Below are 7657 nucleotides of genomic sequence, written 5' to 3'. Positions count from 1 at the left end.
AGTGAAATAACCATAATGATTTTGGGGGCACAATAGGAGAGGGGCAAGGAAATTTTAGTACTTGAGAATTTACAGTATTTACTATCCATAAATTCCAACTCTTTATTCTGCCACTGATCCAAATGTGGAAGCTCATGAAAACAGAGAAGCAATGAAGAGACTTGCATGCTACCCCATCAGCACATTGTGTCTGGGATACCACAATACTTTTGGCAAAGTAAAATAACATACATTGCTAGTATCCACAAGCAGTGCTCCAGTCCTAAAATAGTAGTGCTGGAATGCAAATACCGGAAGTACCATTCCAGCTTCCCAAAAAAACGGCCAGAATGACATTAAGCAGCATTGGGGCACGACTCAAGCGCTGTCTACAAGTTGCTTAATGAGCACAAAGGAATCCTTATATGGCTCACTAAATGGCTGGGGACTATGCGACAAGAAAGAAAATCCATCTGCTGAGCTGGAGCGTTCAGTGTTCATTAACTCCATGACTTTGATCATGGTCCAGCCGGTGCAAATACAGACAGAGAACACTGGCTCCCATTAAGGTTCCTTAAAAGTATTTTGTTGTGACGGATTGTGTGTTGCAAGCATAGCAGCACCAAAGGCACTATATCTGATCTGGGAATTGCTTTAAATACTTGTGAGATGGAAAGGTTAGAATTTGCCTTTTCCTAGAGTTATGAGATCTTAAATGAGAGGCAAAAGGACAAATCTTCAGCTGAGGGTGTTGCATTGGCTTCAATGCAATCCAACTGAGGATTTGGTCTAAAGTGTCTTGTTGTATACCTAACCAAGAGTAGCTTGTGCATCCTTACTTCCCTCATAAGAAGTTTTTATCCAGAAATCAAAATGACTACCAACAAATATTTTGTCAGTATCTGCCTTACTTGGTAATAAGACTCCATGTTTTGGTTTTTAGGCTTTTGGTTCCCTGTAACTCTTAAGTTTTTAATTTATTTAGATTTATAACTAACCTGGCTTTACAATAAATTCCATCTGCTGTTTAGAACTGCATACACACACAAAAATGTTGCAAGAACATTAAGTTCACAAAGTCAAGAACTCAAAAGTTAGGAAATGAATTCAAGTTGCCTATACAATGCTAATTAGGCTTGCTGTGAATATGTATTATAATAATCTTTAATTACATGATCACATATTCTCTTTTTCCACAGGACCCCGGCCTCATTCAGTAATCTGAGAATTTAGTTGCCAAACTCTAACAAATCTCTGCTGAGCATGTGTAAACTCGGATTTTCAGGGGCTCCTGATTTGGGCAGATATTCACAGGGATGTAAAAACACACATTCCTGATGCCAGAGCAAACCCTTCTCAAATTTCGAGTGCCTGCTCCAAAGCAAGGAGGTGCTAGAGCTTCACAATGAAACAGGTATAAGAATTTTTCCAATATCAGCAAAACTTTTTTTTTCTGAAACTCATGCTTGGAAAGGGCTGAATCATTTTTGCTGCACTGTCCACAAAAAATGAAGTCTGAGGCAGACACCTGGCATAGAAAACTTCAGATCAAACCTTCCAACCTTGATATTCTATGATTTGCTTCCATTGGTTAAGACTGAAAAATGCTCCTACTTCTACCAGTGTTGAATTTGACCCCAGCAATGTTGAAAATAGTGTCAGTTAATGTGTTGGGGGAGGGGAGAGGCTCTTATCTTGTAACTTTCTTATCTTGCACCCTTAAATGTTTTTCCTGCTACACCTCTTTTGCACAGCTACCAACCCCAGATCAATGCAAGTTATTCTGCTTTACATATGTTACATATATCACCCATTTCTGACTATCTTATGTAATATGTAACTTAATCAGTAATTCACATCACCAGTGATTTTAGCCTCTTTGCCAACATATGATTTGAAAGAGTTTTGCAAGTTGTGAGAACAGTTCTGCAAAAAAGTGCCTATTTCCCTCAGCAATACCAAGTACACACAGCAGCTAAAAATGTTAAGAAGGGGCCGGTCAACAAAGGGACAAAGAGTTTTAAAAACCAAAACTGTAATCTATACAGCAGTAAATGGTATGATGAAAGCTATGACACTTAACTGAAAATACTGGAGAGGAAGGGGTTTTTTTTTGAGAAAGGTATCTCAATTATTTGTCAAATTGGAAGAAGCAAGAACTGGAAATGCTGGAGCACCATATGCTTTAGACGTCTGAATATAACTATAGTTGTGCAAGGGGATTACAAGACCAGTTTGGAAATCTCAAAAGCTTGGATAAAGTTTGAATAAGCATGTCTGAACTTCGGGTTGTTGACCCCAAAAAACTCAAAACTTCCAAACACTATGAGAATCACACCTCGCTAGTATTGACATGAGGCACTCTCTCAGCTTTTTAAACACCATTGTGATGTTTTTATTGGCTTTCCTATCCCACCTTCATCGAATCCAAATCTTCTTTTCTAGCACTGCCAATGATACACATGCTAGTAATGGTAAGTAAACAATGAGACCAACATTTTCAAAAGTGCCTCTTCCAAGTTCCATGTGAAGCCACTCCATGGCAGCTGTGAGGCTGGGCTTCTGTTCTTTGAGATCACGGCAAATGGAGCATTCTCAAGCCCAATTACATGGGGTTGCAGAAGGAGTCTCATCAGACCTGGATTCTGCAGTTTGCTGAAGGAGTGGAGATTCCCTGAATGGGCTTTCAAATCCCACCTCTCCCATGTAGTAGTAATGCACCATCTGCACAGCAGACAAGGGTCTCATCGCCACGGAGGAAGGAACAGGGTTTCCTCCACGTAATTAATTCCTTGGAGCTAATGTCACTGCTTGCAGTGGATGCATAGTGGATAACATAGGAATGGTAAAATCTGAATCCTTGCACTGTGAGATAGGTAAGTACTGCTGGAAACTAGCTGCCTCTTGAAAATGTTTTTTTTTTCTGTGCATGGTGCTGTATGTAATGAACATATAACACGTGGAAAAAAAATATGCAACTGTGCCATTCTACCATCTACAGCTAATCAAACCAACATGTTTCCCAACACATCATCAGTCAACAGTGAACCACTAGGTCCTCCCTCGTTAAGAGAAGTAAAACTCAATAGAGGAAGTGAGTCTGAACAAGAAACAAACAAGGTCTTATATGAAATTACCAACAAAGAGGAAGTTCTGCTATCACTTAAGCAGAAACATGCAGTGTTTCCCATCACTCTTAATTTATAATGAAGGTTAAAATCCTTGATTTCATTGAGAGTGGTGTTTTAGAGAGTCTTTCAATTTGAAAAACTTATCCACATGTCCTCTAGTTATAAATGTTGCACTAGGTTGCAATGATCATTTTTGTTTTCTTGCTTTTGTAAATCAAATAAGTCACGTGATTCTGAGATCTTTGAATTTGAGAAAAAAGGCATAGGCAGAAACCCCAAAACAGTGGCCTGGCTGATGGACACAAGATCTAGGTCCAAGTTATTGCTATATGTTTGGCAATCTCTGCTATAGAGCATCAGTTTTGTGCATACATCCAGTGAGCCACAACTTGCTTTTACATATGTTACATAGATCACTGAATTTTGCTAGTATCTTATTAGCATCTTGCTTCTTTTGTTAGCCAGTTTTCTGTTGGGGATGGTGGCTTTCTCAAGATATACAATAGAGTTCCTGCAAAAAGAACAGGAGTACTTGTGGCACCTTAGAGACTAACAAATTTATTTGAGCATAAGCTTTCGTGGGCTACAGCCCACTTAAAGGGAAGAGTAACAACCCTCCTTTGTACAATACTATAAAATCCCTCCTGGCCAGAGACAGCAAAATCCTTTTACCTGTAAAGGGTTAAGAAGCTCAGGTAACCTGGCTGACACCTGACCCAAAGGACCAATAAAGGAATGAAATACTTTCAAATCTTGGGGAGGGGGAAGGCTTTTGTTTGTGCTGTTTGTTTTGGGGGTTGTTCGCTCTTGGGACTAAGAGGGACTGGACATCAATCCATGCTCTCCAAATCTCTCTGAACAAGTCTCTCATATTTCAAACTTGTAAGTAACAGCCAGGCAAGGCATGTTAGATTATCTTTGTTTTCTCAAAGTGTAAATGTTCCTTTTGCTAGAGGGTTTACCTCTGTTTGCTGTAACTTTAAACCTAAGGCTAGAGGGGGGTTCCTCTGGGCTCTTTGAATCTGATTACCTTGTAAAGTTATTTTCCATCCTAATTTTACAAAGATGATTTTTACCTTTCTTTAATTAAAAGCCTTCTTTTTAAGAACCTGGTTGATTTTTCCTTGTTTTAAGATCCAAAGGGGTTAGATCTGGACTCACTAGGAATTGGTAGGGGGAAAGGAGGGGAAATGGTTAATTTCTCCTTGTTTTAAGATCCAAGGGTTTGGATCGGTGTTTACCAGGAAATTGGTGAAAAAGTCTCTCAAAGCTACCCAGGGAAGGGTTATAGTACTTGGGAGGGAAATATTCTGGGTGGGGAGGTAGACAAAGTTTCCCACATGACTCATAAATAATTTGGGTGGAGGCAGCAAAACCAGATCTAAGCTGGTAGTTAAGCTTAGAGGTTCTCATGCAGGTCCCCACATCTGTACCCTAGAGTTCAGAGTGGGGAAGAAACTGAAGAAGTGGGCTGTAGCCCACGAAAGCTTATGCTCAAATAAATTTGTTAGTCTCTAAGGTGCCACAAGTACTCCTGTTCTTTTTGCAGATACAGACCAACACGGCTGCTACTCTGAATAGAGTTCCTGACCATGGTGGCCAATAAGGATTCTGCGTCTCTTTTAATAGCTGGTCTTTATTCCCAATTTACAACTTGGGTCCTTATGTTCTGCTGACCCAAATTCAGCCCTGCTTTCATTTTCAATTGGATACAGTATCTGTCTCTGTCTTTAATTCTTATCCTAAGCTGTTGTGTAGTATTGCTAAGTGCTGTTAAATGCCTCCATGCCTGAGGTGGCTGCATTTCAATAATGAGTGAAGTGATCTCTGTATAAAATGGGCCAAATTCTGCTCAAACTATTGAGATCAGAACCTTGATTTAACATCTCTTGTGTATTTAAAAAAAATCCCATGGTGTTTGTTGCTGTTGTTTTGTTTTTAAATTAGTGTGGTATGTCTCTCTACGTTTCCTAGCCAATTTCTCTTTGAGACAATTACATTCGGCTTTCCTAATCTGCCTTCACTGCTTTAATAAGATTTCTTCCTTCACTTGTTGTTCTAAATGACCATATATGGTTACTAGGTGCTGTTTAAAAACACCAAAGGTGGCTTCTTTCAGTTGTAGGAGTGGTTCTTCAACATATATAGTTTTGTAACTCTATAAAGCTCTTTCAAAGTGATGATGAATACTCTAGAAATAAGTGATGCTGATTCTGCATCCTTGCTATTGAAGTTTGCTTAGTTAGCTGTTAAGATTACTTTGGTGCTTACCTTAGCAGTTACTGTCTTGCTGAGATCTGAGAAATCACACCTCTGAGACCTACAATGAGCACTCTGTTCACCTCGCCTTTGCTCCTTCCTGGTTAAAAATAATATATATTTAACAGCCATGGTCTAAATGCTGTTGATAGATGTTCAGCAACTTTAACACCCTCACGGTTTCTTTGTTTTATCTTCATATTTCCATTTGTGCCAATACCACTGTGATTGATGACTGGCAACAGTAATAGAGGCACTGCTTTTCCAAATTGTCATAATTGCCTAACCCTAAACTGCTCTCAGTCTAAACCCCACTTGTGAGGGCACTGTGGGAAACATATGCTGTTGCTGCCTGTGATATTTTTTTGGGAAATAGAGGGATTCAATTTCTAGGGCTCTTCAACTGGTGTCTCTCATCTCTCAATTAAAAGAGGCAAATACAGCAGGGGTTCTCAAACTGGGGGTCAGGACCCCTCAGGCGGTCACAAAATTATTACATGGGGAGTTGCGAGCTGTCAGCCTCCACCCCAAACCCCACTTTGCCTCTAGCATTTATAATGGTGTTAAATATGTAAAGAAGTGTTTCTAATTTAAAAGGGGAGGTCGCACACAGAGGCTTGCTATGTGAAAGGGGTCACCAGTAGAAAAGTTTGAGAACCACTGAAATACAGGGGCGATGGACTTGTTGGCTCATTACTCTGGTAATGGCAATTTTGTCAATCAGCTCCAGTAATTGTACCACTGAGAGGAGTTGGGGAGTGGTCTGCGGTGTAAGGCAGTATCGGAAACCAAAGAAAATCACTATGGCACAATCTTTGAGAACATAGCTGTGCATAATAAGAAGCTAAGTGCAAAATTTGGGGATGTGGAATTAATGCTTTACTAGTAAGCTTTCCTGTCCCCATAGATAATCTGACCACTTCACATTCATGCTGGGTAAACAATTTACCCCACAACATATCGCTGTAGGTCGTAGTGTACTGCTTTTAATTTCCTTTTAATTTTCCTTTTAATTTTAAAAATTTTAATCTTAAACTTCAAGCAGAAGTTTTCTTTCTTTATTGAGCCTATTAACAATATAGAGTTCTATCTGCACTGCTGTGATAGTGAGCATATTGGGGCAAATTCATCCCTGAATTCATATCCATTTTCATTACTAACTTCAGTAGAGTTACATGTCGGATGAATATGGCCCAGGGGATGGAACCTGAGGAGAAATGGAGAAATCCATTTTTGTGTTTCCAGGTCAAATCACTTAGGGCTTGTCTATACTTACGCGCTGGTTCGGCGGCAGGCAATCGAACTTCTGGGTTCGATTTATCGCGTCTTGTCTGGACGCGATAAATCGAACTCAGAAGTGCTCCCCGTCGACTCCGGTAATCCTGCTCGCCGCGAGGAGTACGCGGAGTCGACGGGGGAGCCTGCCTGCCGGGTCTGGACCGTGGTAAGTTCGAACTAAGGTACATCGACTTCAGCTACGTTATTCACGTAGCTGAAGTTGCGTACCTTAGTTCGATTTGGGGGTTTAGTGTAGACCAAGCCTTAGTATATCTACCCCTATCTCACACCACAAATGGAAAGACGAGATAATGAAAATGCCTGCTTTTCCACCAGTCCTCTCAGTGGCGTTCTAGTAAATATTATTCAGTCTCTGTTTCCATTCACCCAAACTTCCCTTTATTTAAAAATGACATTCTTCAGGAGACGAGACATTGCAAATGTTTTAAAAAAGGTGTTTGGTTGGTTGTTTGCTTAAGCCCTGGCCCACAGCCTGAACTGAACCACCTCCTCCTTTTTGCTTTGTTTTGTACTCTTTATAATTAACTTTGACATAGAAATGCAGGGTTAAGCTTTGCCACCAGCTGTATTTTCTGCTTGGAAAAATATCTGCTTACATAGCAATCTGTCAATCACCACTTCTCTACTGTCTCTGCAAAATGCACCTGCATGCATATTTTTAGTCTTTTCAGATCATGTAAAATGAGATTCCTATTTTGTTGGCTACATGAAGAAAACCCAAAGAGTTGACGGAAAAAACAAAAAGGCAAAGGGCAAAGTTGCTGACACAAATGAATCGCCCTTGCAGATACCTCAGCATGGCAACCAAACCACAATATATATTAAAAGGAAACATGTCTACTTATTTTAATAATAATGTTTAACACTGATATAATTTTTATTCATAGCTTTCAAAGCAGGCTCCCCTTTTACTGATGGGGAAACTGAGGCACAGAGCTGTTAAATTACTTGCCCGAGGTCACATAGCAACTCAATGTCAGAAACAATAG

The sequence above is a fragment of the Chrysemys picta genome, chromosome 6, assembly GCF_011386835.1.
Source record: "Chrysemys picta bellii isolate R12L10 chromosome 6, ASM1138683v2, whole genome shotgun sequence".
Taxonomy (NCBI): domain Eukaryota; kingdom Metazoa; phylum Chordata; order Testudines; family Emydidae; genus Chrysemys; species Chrysemys picta.
The sequence above is the reverse complement of the archived record's forward strand: the minus strand, read 5'-3'. Positions refer to the sequence as shown.